Genomic DNA, 15,639 nt, shown 5'->3' on the forward strand with positions numbered 1-15,639 from the left:
AAGAGATCCTCCCACCTCAGCCTCCAGAGTAGCTGGGACCACAGGCACCTGCTACCATGCTCAGCTAATTTTTAAATTTTCTGTAGAGACAGCGGTCTTGAACTCCTACCTCAAGCTATCCTCCTGCCTCAGCCTCCCGAAGTGCTGGGCTTACAGGGCATGAACCACCTCACCCAGTTGGAAAAATACTTTTTAAAAAATAGGTGTGCACATTCCTTCCCCAAACAAAATTAAGATTCTGTTGGTAAGAAGGGTTAATTATTCTAGGCAACCAGCAATATCTGCCAACAGAAAACATCTCAATCACTATGAGGAAGAAGGGTGGGAAGGAGAAATTATTTGACTAATGAGGGTAGAGAAAGTGGCTAAAATGTTTTGATTAAAAAACAACCTCAAGTTAAATTTTTATCCACACCAAATATGAATATAATGTCCATAGGATTTATAGAATGAAAAGTAAAGTCAGAAAACTAGAAGAATGTGCATTCTAATAAAGGGCATATTTAACTCCATCAAAATGAGGACTTTCCAGGCACGTCAGCTGAGGAATAAGTATCAAGGAGCACACTGATAAATTCCATTTGATTCAAATAACTTAATTCTATAAGTTAAAAATCCCATTGTCAGAATTAAAAGGCAAGTGACAAACTAAGAAAAGAATCAGAAAGTGTTACTATCCTTATTATCAATCAATCAATCTATATCAATAAGGGATCTGTATCAATAAGGGAAAAATCAAGACCCCAATGAAAAATGTTGGCAAAGGAGACGACAGTGCATGATGAGGAGACCTGGGTTGTAAAAGCATATGAAACAGTATGCTACTTTGAATAAATTGATTACAATTCAAAACATCCGGAGCATTTACTTTTTCTAATAAAAATACAATTTATGCTCCAAGAAACCGAGAAAATGCAGAATCGTATGAAGATGAACACCAAAATCATTGTGCTTCAACAACTGAGAGGTAATAGCTTTTGTTATATGTCCTTCCACACTCTTTTTTTGTTCTTTCATGAATACCTTTAATTAGTTCATTTTTCTCAATTGCTTCTCCTTCTGCAGACCTTTCTTTGTTTTCTGATTACCTCACACTTTATTGTACTTCTGTTTGTTATTCCTCTAGCAGGGCATATTGCATCTCCCTCAATATCAACCTTCCACTGGGGGAAACAAGGAGGCTAGGTCTTGGGTAAGTGGCTAGCAGCATTTTCCCCAGGACGCAAACATAATACAGCTCTAACTTAACTGCGAAGGAGGCTGTATGACTTGTGGAGGAGCACACGACATTCCATATGCACTTATTGTCACTACTGCACAGTTCTGCTTAACCTTAGCACATTACGGTTTTCGTCTTACAGTTTTCATTCATGATGAATGTACATGGTAAAAGTAAAACCCTTGAGAGTTTTGTTCCTACTGGACTTATACATACAGAGGTAATAACTACACATGTTGTACAAAACAAAAAAATTCACCACCCAACAGTGCTGGAAATTAAACAGTTTCAGTATATATTTTTTTCTCCAAATGGCTAGCTAATTGTCTTAACATCATTTGTTGAATCCTTTTCTTTTTCTTTGAGATAGAGTCTCGCTCAGGCTGGAGTGCAGTGGTGTGATCTTGGCTCACTGCAACCTCTGCCTCCTGGGTTCAAGCAATTCTCCTGTCTCAGCCTCCCAAGTAGCTGGGACTACAGGCATATGCCACCACACCTGGCTTATTTTGTATTTTTAGTAGAGATGGGGTTTCACCATGTTGGCCAGGCTGGTCTTGAACTCCTGACCTCAAGTGATCCACCTGCCTCAGGCTCCCAAAGTGCTGGGATTACAGGCATGAGCCACTGTGCCTGGTCTTTTTTTTTTTTTTTTAATTATTTGTGTCTATTTTTAGACTCTAGTCTGTCTCATTATTTTGTGTGTTTATTTATGTACGAGTACCTGACTGCTTTAATATTGTAGCTTTAAAATGCATTTTTAATAGCAAGTAGGGCAAATGTATTCATTAACTATTGGTGAGTAACAAACAAGCCGAAACTTAATGGCTTAAAACAAGCACCAAATTATTTGTGCATAAAGATAAAAATTAATAGGTATGTTTTGTTTAATAAATTCTGAAATTAATCAATATATTTACCCTTCTCTCAAACAATACAAGGACCTTAAAACACTTTAACTCAGATAACCCTGCTTGACTTATGTGTTATTACTACCCAATGTATTAGTCAGGGTTCTCCAGAGAGGCAGAACCAACGGGATATAATACAAGGTGGGTTTATTAGCGGACTTGGCTCACACAATCACAGAGATGGGGAAGTCCCGTAGTCTCTGCAAGCTGGAGAACCAGAGAAGTAGGTAGCTTGGCTCAATCCAAGTTCAGAAGCCTCAGAATCAGGGAAGCCCACGGTGAGGCCTCCAGGCAGACGCCAAAGTTCCAAGAGCCCCAGGAGGTCACTGGTGCAAGAGCCCAAAAGCTAAAGAAACGGAAGTCTGATATCCAAAGGCAGGAGGAGAAAAGGTGGCCTGCTATGGAAGGGAGAGAGAATCCCCCTCCCTTCTGCCTGCCTGTTGGTCCCAACCCCTTTGCCCAGTAATTAGATGATGCCTACCGACATGGAGGGCGAGTGTTCCTCTCTCAGTCCCCTGACTCACATGCCAATCTTCCCTGCAAACACATTCATAGACACACTCAGAAACCACATTTCACCAGCCAGCCAGGCACCCCTCAATCCAGTAAACCTACAGCTAAAATTAACCATTGCATCCAGTATTTTCTTCTATTCATTTGTAACCCCCCAAGTTTGGTATTATGATTTTTACCATTTTATATAATAAATATTTATTTGGATATGCTAATATAGTCACCATTTTCTTGGCTCATCATTTCTATCTACAACTCAAACTTTCCTGTTAGGGTCATTTTCCTTTGCAGGACACTTTTTAGAAGATGTTTTAGTGAGAGTCTGTTAATATTAATTCTCTGGGTTTTTATTTGCTTGAACATGATTTTATTTTATGATTGTTCTTGAGTGATAGTTTCATTGACTACACATTTTGAAAAAGATTCTATTGTGTTCTGGGTTTCATCATTGCTTATGAAAAGTCACCTGTCTGTCATTGTTATGTAGGTAATCTGCTTTTTTCTGTGTGGCTGCCTTTTTTTTTTTTTTTTTTTTTTTGAGATAGGGTCGGCCAGGCATGGTGGCTCATGCCTGTAATCCCAACACTTTGGGAGGCCGAGGTGGGCAGATCACCTGAGGTCAGGAGTTCAAGACCAGCCTGGCCAACATGGGGAAACCCCATCTCTACTAAAAATACAAAAATTAGCCAGACATGGTGGCGGGTACCTGTAATTCCAGCTACTCATGAGGCCGACGCAGGAGAATCACTGGAACCCAGGAGGCGGAGGTTGCAGTGAGCCGAGATCGTGCCACAGCACTCCAGCCTGGGTGACAGAGCGAGACTCTATTTCAAAAAAAAAAAAAAAAAAGAGGCAGGGTCTTGCTGTGTCACCCTCTGGCTGTGGTGCAGCTTGACATGATCCTAGCTCACTGCAACCTTAAACTCATGGGCTCAAGCTACTCTCCTGGTTCAGTCTCCCAAGAGGCTAGAATTACAGGCGTGAACCACCATGACCAGCTGATCTTTTAAAATTTTTTGTAGATATGAAGTCTCGATATGTTGCCCAGGTTGATCTCAAACTCCTGACCTTAAGCAATCCTCCTGTCTCGGCCTCCAAAAGTGCCAGGATTACAGGTGTGAGCCTCTGCACCCGGCCTTTGGCTGCTTTTTAGATTGTCACTTTGTCTTTGCCGTTCTTCGGGTTTATTGCAAAATGTCTAGGTATGGATTCCTTATTTGTTATGCTCAAGATTTACTAGACTTCCTCAATCTGAATATTTGTGTCTTTCATCAATTCTGAAAATTCATAATATCTCTTCTTCTTTTTTTTTTTTTTTTTCAGACGGAGTGTTGCTCTGTCGCCCAGGCTGGAGTGCAGTGGTGCAATCTCAGCTCACTGCAAGCTCCAGCTCCTGGGCTCAAAAGATTCTCCCACCTCAGCCTTCCAAGTAGCTAGGACTACAGGCACATCCCATCATGCCTGGCTAATTTTTTTTTTTTTTTTTTTTTTGGTATTTTTAGTAGAGACAGGGTTTCACCATGTTGGCCAGGCCAGTCTTGAACTCCTGACCTCAAGCGATCCACCCGCCTTGGTCTCCCAAAGTGTGGGATTACAGCTGTGAGCCACCATGCCAGCCCAGACAAAACTATTTTATATTACGTACTTAAGAGTGCCAACATCTACTGTCTTTGCAGGTCTGATTCTGTAGTCTTTCGTTTCTGCTACCGCCCACGCATGGTGCTTTGTTCACTTGTGTGTTTTGAGAGTTTTTATAGTAAACTCACAATCATTTATTTGCTATTTATCTAGCGGCATTCTTTGAGACTTTGGTTTAAGATGCGTTCCTTCAGAAATTTTTTCGCTGGTTTCTACTAGGTGCCTGGAGACACTGATATAACAGGAATATTTCAAGCTAATCTCTAGCTTTTTGTTGTTGTTGTTAGTGGGGTGGTGTGTGGGCTACACAGATAGTATGAATTCTAATAATCTGTGAGATGATCTGTTTAAGGTTTGGGGTTCTCCAGGGAAAATTTTTGGTTTTTTTCACTCATCAGAACACGGTCAAGACATCAAGTATCCCCTCATGGGAGGCGGTGTTGGTGGTGGTGTTTCTTTGCTAATGCACCCATTTCCTGAGGAATTTATCTTTCAAGGTAACAGATTTATGGGAGTTCTTGATCCAATTTCCCTCCTTGCATGGGATCAGAGGATGCTTTGAGCAACTAGTCTTCTTTTCTGGAATCATACCTTTCACAGTCTTGGAGATCTGTTTCTTGTCTGCTCAGACATAGACTTAAAAGCACATTTTAAAATTTTACGCAGAACTTTGAGGTGTATTATACCAAGAGGCGTTCTCAGTTTACCATGGTACTATAAGCAGAAATCTCTCTTCATGATTCTTCACGTTTCTGTATTTTCCTGGTTTTCACATGTGTATTCTTCCAAATGAAGTTCCGAATTTGTTTATCAAGTTCAAAAAAACCTGCTAGGATTTTTACTAGGATTTCATTTAATGTATAGATTACTTAATGGAGAATTGATATTTTTATAATATTAAGCTTCCTACCTAGAGCAAGGAATGGATTTCCATTTAGTCAATTTTTCTTTTTCTTTTTCTTTTTTTTTGAGGAGGAGTCTCGCTCTGTCACACAGTCTGGAGTGCAGTGGCACAATCTCAGCTCACTGCAAACTCCACCTCTCAGGTTCATGCCATTCTCCTGCCTCAGCCTCCCAAGTAGCTGGGACTACAGGTGCCCGCCACCATGCCTGGCTAATTTTTTGTATTTTTAATAGAAACGGGGTTTCACTGTGTTAGCCAGGATGGTCTTGATCTCCTGACCTTGTGATCCGCCCACCTCGGCCTCCCAAAGTGCTGGGATTACAGGCATGAGCCACCACGCCCAGCCCAATTTTTCTTATGAGGTATATATAACCTCATAAGTTATACCATTTTCTTTGTGTAGATTCCACATCTTTCTTTTACAATTTATTTTGAGTTGTTATATTTTATTTGTTATTTTTATACAGAGATCTTCAATTACATTTTCTATTTGGTTATTTTGTATATAGGAAACCTATTTGTTTTCATATGTTAATTTTATAACTAGCAACAATATTAACTCACTGTTTCTAATAGTTTTGAGGTGTTTTAAAGTCGGAGTTTCTAAGTCAAAAGCATATCCTCTGCAAATAATTCTAATTTGGCCTCTTTTTAAATACTTGCACTTCTTATTTTCTTTACTTACATAATTACATATATACATAACATAAATGTATGTATATATAAATGTGTATATATATAGTACAATTTTTGGATAAAAATTGATAAGTTAGTTTGGACTGTTATTTTCTTTTACAAATATTTAAAACTTTGTATTACAGAAAACTTTAAATATACACAAAAGTTGCCTGGATGCAGTGGCTCACACCTGTAAAACAGCACTTTGGGAGGCCGAGGCAGGGTTATCACCTGAGGTCAGGAGTTCAAGACCAGCTTGGCCAGCATGGTAAAACCGTGTCTCTACTAAAAATACAGAAAATTAGCTGGGCCTGATGACGTGCCCCTGTAATCCCAGCTACTCAGGGGGCTGAAGCAGGAGAATCCCTTGAACCCAGGAGGTGGAGGTTGCAGTGAGCTGAGACTGTGCCACTGTACTCCAGCCTGGGTGACAGAGCAAGACTCCTTCTCAAAAAATAAATAAAATAAAATAAAATAAAAATACACAAAAGTAGAGCATAGTACAAGACACTTCCACATACTTATCACTTAATTTTGACAATTATCAATTCATGTCCAGTTTCTCTCTATCCCTCCATCTTCCAAGCCCCCACCGAATTATTGTGAAGCAAATCTCAGCCATCAAATCATTTTATCTGAAAATTTTCCATGTGTCTTTCTAAAAGCAAAGGACTCCTTTGGAACAAAAATGAAACACAACATTGCTACACCATCACCATCACACCTAAAAAAAAAACCCCAATAATTTCTCGATATCGTCAAATATCCAATTCGTGTTCGGGTTTCCTTGATTGCCTCATAAATGCTTTTTTCACAGTTGATTTATTTTGACTCAAGAACAAAACAAAAATCAAGTTTCATGCATTGCATTTGGTTGACAGGTCCCCTAAGCGTCCTTTGGTCTTCAAGTTGCCCCACTTTTTGGTTTTTATAATGTATTTGTTGAAGAAACCAGTCAATTGCCGTGTAGAGTTGCTCATTTTCTAGATTTTGTTGATGTGTCTTGTGAAGTTTTTTTTTTTTAATTTATGTTATTTTTTGTGTGTGTTTGTGTGTGTGTGAGATGGAGTCTTGTTCTGTTACCCAGGCTGGAGTTCAGTGGTGGGATCTCAGCTCACTGCAACCTCTACCTCACAGGTTCAAGCAATTCTCCTGCTCCAGCCTTCCAAGTAGCCGGGATTACAGACATGCACCACCACACCTGGCTAATTTTTGTATTTTTAGTAGAGACAGGGTTTCACCATATTGGCCAGGCTGGTCTCGAACTCCTGACCTCAAGTCATCTGCCCGGATTGGCCTCCCAAAGTGCTGGGATTACAGGTGTGAGCCACCACATCCCGATCTCCTGTGAAGGCTTTTAACGTGTTTCAATGTCCCTTCTGTAAACTCATGATTGGTTTTAGAGGCTTCATCAAATTCAGGTTCAGTATTTTTGTACAAATTCTTCAGAGGTGGTGTTTGTGTGCTTCCACCAGTGGTGCTGAAAGATCTGTTTTTCTGTTCTTGGGGCGTTAAGGTTGACCAGAGAGCTCCAGTGTCATCCACCCGATCATTCATTAAGACTGCCCCATCAGTCTGACTTTGGTGATCACTGGGTGGCTTTGTTTCAGAGGTCTATCTCAGCCTCTGTCTTGGCAGGTTCAATGTTTTGCCTATTTGCTCTTTCATCCAATCATCCACCTTTCTCTGCTCTGTTCTGAATGGGGACTGGGGAGCTGACCCATAGAGGTGGCATTTCCCAACTTCCTTTGTCAGCTGGATCCCAGCTAGGTAAACCCAATGGGAGGCACTGGCAGGGACCAGAGAGCTGCAAGAAGGAAAAGGCCTGGGTGGCGCTTCTCCCTCCCTCCCCTTCAGGAGCCTCTCCATCATCAGCTGCACATCTTCCCCGGCTCCAGCTGCCTCCTGGTGACCTCTGCCTTTGATCCCTAGCAACATATCTTCTCTTTCTCTTTCCTGTGGTGGCAGCTTCTTGCTATTGCCAATGTCTGGGTCACCTCACTGTCCTGTCTAGCTTCTCGGCATTCCTATCACAAGGGTGACCAATTCCCATATTAAATTACCTCTGTTTGACATATCTGGAGCAATTTTTTTTCCTTCTGTACCTTGAGAAGAAGTATGCTGGTACTGCTTTCAAAAAAAAAGAAAAAAAAGAAAAAGGAAGTTCTTATTTCTCTATGTTCCAGAGGAATTTAAAAGTATTGATAAGATCTGGTCTTAGTGGTTTTGGATGAATTCACTTTAAAACTGTCTGGACCTCAAGCTTTTTGGTGGAAACCTAGAAAAATTTCTCAATTTCTCCTGTGGTTGTTGATCTACACAGATTTTAGATTATTTTTAAAGAAGAAAAACAGATGAACAAATATCAGATCATTCTTTAAAAGCTGTAGATACAGATTATGTATTTTTAAAGTAATAATAACAAACACATAGAGAATGCGTTTTGTCTTGTTTTGTTTCTGAGATACGGTCTTGCTCTGTTGCCCAGGATGGAGTACAGTGGCATGATCGTGGCTCACTGCCACCTTGATCTCCTGGGCTCAAGCAGTCCTCCCACCTCAGCCTCCCAAGTAGCTGGGACTACAGCTGCGTGCCACCACACCCAGCTAATTTTTTCTAAATTTATTTTTTGTAGAGATCGGGTTTCACTATGTTGCCCAGGCTGGTCTTGAACTCCTGGGCTCAAGCAATCCTCTTGCCTCGGCCTCCCAAAGTGCTGGGATTAGAGGGGTGAGCCACTGCACTTGGCTTGTTTTCTTTTTAATGATAGATTTGGATACCTTCAGATTTGGGTCAAGCCCAAAGCATCTTTCATAGTGATTTTATCTCAAGATTAAAAACTGGCAGTAGAGGCGCATAAAAATAATCAGGAGTTGACTAAACGAAGTTACGGTCATCTGCGGAATTGAAGATATGAGTTGTGCTGGCATTGAGACTAATGAGAGACAGCTCTCTTAACCCGAAAGATCCCTGAGCTCTGCCCTGCCAAACATTTCCTCCCACCCCTCCAACTGTTAAATATATTTCTAGAATTCCAGCAGTGATTGTTAAGAGAATCATTACTACTTCCTGCTTCATTTATTTATTTATTTACTTATTGTTTTTTAGCCGGAGACTCGCTCTGTCACCCAGGCTGGAGTGCAGTTGCGCAGTCTCCACTCGCTGCTACCTCCGCCTCTCAGGTTCAAGCGATTCTCCTGCCTCAGCCTCTTGAGTAGCTGCGATTACAGGCATGTGCCATGACACCTGGCTAATTTTTTTGTATTTTTAGTAGAGATGGGGTTTCACCATGTTGGCCAGGCTGTTCTCGAACTCCTGACCTCAGGTGATCGGCCTGCCTCAGCCTCCCAAAGTGCTGGGATTACACGCGTAAGCTACCGCACCTGGCCTCTGCTTCACATTTTTATATGCATAAACCATTGTGTTCACCTTGACCAATACACAATCTCCTTTTAGATCATTAATTTATTCATAAAGTCATTGAATATGTTCTGAGCAAAGGCCGCGCCAGGCAGTGTTCTAGACACCAGGGCTATAGTGACAACCACAAGGGACACTGCCCCTGCCCTTGCAGAACTTACCTACCGTCTCATAGGGAAGAGACTTGGCCTTGTAACTGCAGTTTTTGGTAAGTGCTTAGAAGTCAAAGTTTTGGGTGCTTGGATGGGGAATGGGTCAAGGAAGGCTTCCTCAAGGAGGCAACTGAAGACTTTATGCTGAGACTTGAAGGATAAGTGGGAGCTGACCAAGCTGAGTTATATATGTGGAACTTATTTCATGCTGAGAAAAGAATTTGGGGTGGAAGTGAGTGCTTGGCCCTGGTTTTCTCTCTTCAAGCCCTCTGTACTAAAAACATTTTTAAAAATGAAAAACATTTCCATAAGTGGAAAGATGAAGGAAGGAAAGAAGGACGAAAGGTAGGAAAGGAAGGAAGGAAGGAAGAATGAGGGAGAGAAACACAAAACCAACGTCCTTCCTTCTCTAGTTGATGCAGTTCTTGCCACTGGAGTTAACTGTGTGCCTTTGGCTGGGTCACCAGATCCCCCAAGCCTCAGTTTCCTCCTTCAGATAAGAAGTTTATGTTAGCACCCTGTGGGCCTGCCATGAGCATGGAACTGAGAATGGGTCATGGGGTATTTTTTAATGGCTATTTACATTTGTTAACCCAATTTCCATGAAGAACTGTTTGGGAGCTGCAGTCAGAGGGTTAGTGACCTAAGGCTCCCTGAGGCCAGAATTTGAGGGACCCAGGTCCAAGAGGGAGACTGGCACCCTGGGCTCCCCATCCACCCCACCCCACCCCCAGCATTCGCAAGCTTTCTCTGCTCCTGTATATGAATGAGGTGATCTTTCAGCTGCCCTTTGTCTTGGAAAAAAATTAATTCTCATTTGCATTACCTCGTCTAAATGTCACCCACCGATATTTTGTTAGACATTAGCGGCGCTGGCAGGGAGGGCCGCGGGGTAATTGTGTTCTGCCTGGTGCTGGGATTTACATAATTTCAGACAGCAATTAAAGAATCCTGGGGAATTTTTTTTTCTCTCTTCCAACCTCTCCTACAAAGAAAGTGTTCGTTTACATTAAGCGCTCAGCTCCTCACTGTTCATTTGCATAAAATTAAAGGTTTTTGTGTTCCGGAACAGCAGGGTAACATTTAAAATTCCGTTTTAAAAAGCTCACCTTACAATAATAAAATGTTAATATCATTTCATAGGCAATGCAAGGTTGCCAGATGCCTTTCACTTCCAACTTGTATCCACTGCTAACTGCTTTTCCCTCTTTCTCTCTCTCCTCATCCCTCTTTCCTTCTCCCTTTGTCTTCGTCCATCTCTATTCTTCCCACCACATCTCCTCCTTAGCCTCACCCTGTGTTCTTATGTCCTTGCTCTCTCTCTGTTTCTCTTTCTCCCTTATTCTCTGTTTTTTTAGATGGAATCTAAAGGTCCTCGACCCCCACCAGCCAGAGACCATGAAACAAAGTCAAGTTTCCATGATTGTCCGTGAATAATGACTCTAAGCTCCCAACTGCCAGGTCCCAGGGGTCCTGTTCCTGCAAGGTCCCCACATCACTCCTCACCCAGCCCCGTATCCCATATGTCCTTTCCCCAATCCTGGTTACTCTCACCTCCCCTGTGAAGCCCATATGCTGCCCCCATCACCACGGATATCCATGATGCCTCTGGAAGGTCACTCCCCAGCCATTGCTGCAGCTCCCCAAGGTGGCCTGGTCCCCAGTGTTCCTTCCGTTTATTCATTCACTCCCTCATTCTCTCTCATATCAAACAGCATTGAGATAATCATATTAGAAGATCCTGACAGCAAAGGTCCCTGACTAGAACCCCTCTCTCCTCTAGCTGCCCAATCCTGGGGCTGAGTCCAGGCCAACCAGACAGGCTCCCTGACCCTATTCCCAGGATAAGTCTCCCTCAGACCCTCTAGGCCTTTTCTGCCATCTGGTCTCCCTCAGTCCACCCCAGTCCATCAGACATAGTTTAAGAACTCGAAACTCCAAGGGGAGAGGCAAAGGACTATCCTTGATCCTGCTTTCCTGAGAGCATTCAGGAACCCCATGTCAATTTTGTTCACCTGGAGGGGCAATGGCCTTACTTTATTCACCAATAGCCTAACCCTATACATTCATTTCCAGGCACAGATATGAGGCATAGACAGAGAGTCTCGGCCAGAAATATGAAGAAAGAATCAGTTCTTTGATACAAAGAAGAGATTTCCAGCTATCAGGAGAGACAAGAGAGGAACAAAAGTTTTAGGGGCCAGAGTGGAAGGGGCTAGTCCTCATTGATGGTGAGGGGACAGAGTGAGTCCAGAGGAGACAGTCCTATGGGGCAACATGAGGTTTGCCACACTCCATGCATGATCCAGAAATGGGCAAAGGTGGGGGTAGAAACCATAGAAACATGTAATTCTCCCTTTCCTTCCATAGCCCATGGAGTGACAGCTCAAAAATGATTCAGAGATATAGAAAGATAAAGACAGTTTCGTTTACTGCAGACCACAGTTTTCAAGCTAATATTCATACTTACAAGTAGATAATATTTTAATGTGAGGCTTTAGGAGGTAAAAGGTACTAGTAAAGGGGTTGGGAGGGGGGCGGGTACGTGCAGTCATTCCAGGAAAAAGGATCAGCATGGACAAAGGTTCTGAAGAGGGAAGACATGTAGCTGAACAATGGAAAGAAGGCTGGGCATCCAGTACACAGAAAGCAAAGGAAAGGGGGTGCAAAGAAACAAGAGCATATGGCTCACACATAGGGAGAAAAGCAATTAAGAGAAAGTAAACTGCCCTTGCAGAAGCTCAGACTTGGACTTTCTAGATCAAGGCTTTGAACAAGCTATTTTAGATATCACCAAAGAGCTAAAGGAAACCAGGCAAATAATGTCTCTCCAAACTGAAAATACCAATAAAAAGACAGGAATTTTAAAAAGGCACCAAACAGAAATTCTGGAGTTAAAAAGTACAATAACTGTAATAAAAAATTAAATAGAGGGATCATACCATTTTCGAACAGGCAGAAGGAAGAATCATCAAATTTGAAAATAGGTCCATTGAAGTTATTCAGTCTGAGGAACTGAAAGAAAAAATAATGAAGATAAATGAACAGAACCCAAGAGATCTGTGGGACACCATCAGACATATCAACATACGCATAATAGGAATCCTAGAAGAGGAGAGAGAAAGGGGAATAAAGGACCTTTGAAGAAATAATGGTAATACACTTCCCAAATTTGATGAAAAACATGAATTTACACATTTAAGAAAATCAAAATGTCCAAGTAGATAAACTTAAAGAGATCCACACAGACTGTTCAAATGAACTGTTCAAGCCAAAGACAGAGAGAGAATCCTGAAAGCAGCAAGAGAGAAGTGACTAGTCACATACAAGGGACCGTCAATAATATTAATAGCCAGTTTCTCATCGGAAACCATGGAGGTTAGAAAGAAATAGGATGCAATATTTAAAGTTCTGAGAGAAAAAAATTCTCAATCAAAAATTCTGTATTCAGCAAAATTATACTTCAAAAATGAAGGAGAAATGAAGACATCCCAAGATTTAAAACAAACAAACAAACAAACAAACAAACAAACAAAAAAGCTGAGAGAGTTCATTGCTGGTAGACCTACCCTACAAGAAATATTAACAGGAGTCCTTTAAGCTGAAATGAAAGGACACTAGACAGTAACCCAAAGCTATACAAAGAAATTAAGAAAACTGGTAAAGACATAGATTTACATAGATAAATATAAAAGCCAGTACCATTGTTTTTTTCTCTGTAACTTCATTTTTCTATAAGATTTAGAAGACAAATGCATTAAATAATAATTATAAATGATTTGTTATGGCCATTATAAATCTTTGTTGATGGGCAAACATTGAAGAAAGATATAATTCATGACAACTACAACATAAAGCAAGGAGATGAAGCTATATTGGAGCAAAGTTTCTACATAATATTGAGAGAAAGTTGATATTAATCCAAGCCAGATTGTTATAAATTACCATGTCAATTATAACCCCCAGGACGAACACTTAGAAAATAATTCAAAAATATACATTAAAAGAAATGACAAGGGAATTAAAATGGTACTTTAGAACATCTCTATCCAACATAAAATAAAGCTGTAATGGCACAAAATGACAGAAGCAAGTGATTCCTTATCAGTAATTACATGAAATGTAAATGGATTAAACCCTCCAATTGAACAGCACAATGGCTGAAAAAAATGACCCAATTATGTGTCATGTATAAGAGATTCACTTTAGATTAAAAGATACAAATATATTGAAAGTAGAAGGATGCAAAAAGATATTCTATACAAAAAGTAACCAGAGCTGGAGTGACTATACTAATATGAGACAAAATAGACTTTGAGACAAAAATTCTTACAACACAAAGAAGGACGTTATACAATGATAAAAGGTCCAATCCTTCAAAAAGGTATTGCAATTATAAACATATATGCATCTAACAACAGAGCCCCAAAATACATAAAGCAAATCAGTATCTGCTTCAGAATTGAAGGGAGAAAATAGATAGTTCACTAGTGGCAGCTGGAAACTTCAATATTTCACTGCCAATAATGTATAGAACAACTAGACAGAAGTTCAGCAAGGAAACAGGGGACCTGAACAACGTTATAAGCCAACTAGGTTTAAGAGACATCCGTGGAACACTCCATCCAACAATAGCAGAATACACATTCTTATCAAGTACCCATGGAACATTCTCCAGGATAAACCATGTTAGGCCACAAAACAAGTTTTAATATATTTAAAATATATAAATCATACAAAGTATCTTCTCTAACCACATGGAATGAAATTAGAAACCAATAATAGAATGAAATTTGGAAAATTCACAAATATGTAGAAATTAAACAACATAGTCCTAAATAAACAAGGGGCCAAAGAAGTAATCACAAGCAAAATCAGAAAACACTTTGAAATGAATGAGAATAAACATACAACATACCAAAGTTTAGGGGATGCAGTAAAAGTAATACTCAGAGGTACATTTATAGCTGCAAACACCTACATTTAAAAAGCAGAAAGACATGAAATTAATAAAATAAGCTTATGCTTTAAGAAAAGAAAAAGAAGAGCAAATTAAACCAAAGCAAGCAGAATGATAAAAATATTACAGCAGAGGTAAATAAAATAGATAGAAAAACAATAGAGAAAATCAGAAGTTAGTTCTTTGAACAGATCAACAAAATTGGCAAATTCTTAGCTAGATTAGTCAAGAAAAAAAGGAGGAAGACTCAAGTTATTAAAATCAGGAATGAAGTGGGATATCATTACTGACCTTGTAGAAATAAAAAGGATTATAAGAGAATACTATGAACAGCTGTATGCCAACAAATTGGATAATCTAGATGAAACAGACAAATTCCTAAAAACACAGAAACTATCAAAATTAACTGAATATGAACTAGAAACCTAAGCAAACCTATGAGAATAAAAGAGATTAAATCAGTAACCAAAAGACTTCTAACAAAGTCCAGGACCAGATGATGGCTTCCCTAATGAATTCTACCAAATGTTTAAAGAGGAATTAACACCAATATTTCTCAAACTTTTCCAAAAAACAGAAAAGAAGCAAACACTTTATAGCTTATCACATGAGATCACTATTACCCTGATCCTAAAGCTAGACAAAGACAACACAAGAAAACCACAGACCAATATCCTTTATGAATATAGATACAAAAATCCTTAATAAAATATTAGCAAATTGAATCCAGCAGCATATTACAAGGATTGTACATCATAACACCAAGTGAGGTTTATCCCTGTAATGCAAGGGTGGTTCAACATGCAAAAATTAATCAACATAATACACCACATTAGCAAGAATGAAAGACCCTATATGATCATCGCAATAGATTTAAAAAAAATTTAGCAAAATCCAACACCCTTGCATGATAAAAGCACTCAACAACCTAGGAACAGAAGAAAAATTTCTCAACCTGATAAACAGCATTTATGAAAATCACACAACTAACAGAATGCTTAATGGAGAAAAACTGAAACTGTTCTCTCTAAGACCAGGAACAAGAAAGGATGTCCACTCTCACCACTTCTATTCGGCATTGTAGTGAAGGTTCTAGCCAGGGCAATTAGTCAAGAAAGAGAAGTAAAAGGCATCCAGATTAGAAGGAAGAAGTAAAACTATCCTATTTGTAAATGGCAGGTTCTTATATGTAAAACACCCTAAATAATTCTCAAACAAACCAAAAAACTTAAACCAAAACTTAGAAC

General features: G+C 40.0%; 1 pseudogene; it reads left to right on the forward strand.

Annotated features, from left to right (window-relative positions):
- The first annotated feature begins 2,612 nt into the window (after positions 1–2,612).
- LOC134807704 (uncharacterized) lies at positions 2,613–10,869 on the forward strand (annotated as a pseudogene).
- Positions 10,870–15,639: the final 4,770 nt, after the last annotated feature.

This window comes from Pan troglodytes, chromosome 11, assembly GCF_028858775.2.
Source record: "Pan troglodytes isolate AG18354 chromosome 11, NHGRI_mPanTro3-v2.0_pri, whole genome shotgun sequence".
NCBI classification, from domain to species: domain Eukaryota; kingdom Metazoa; phylum Chordata; class Mammalia; order Primates; family Hominidae; genus Pan; species Pan troglodytes.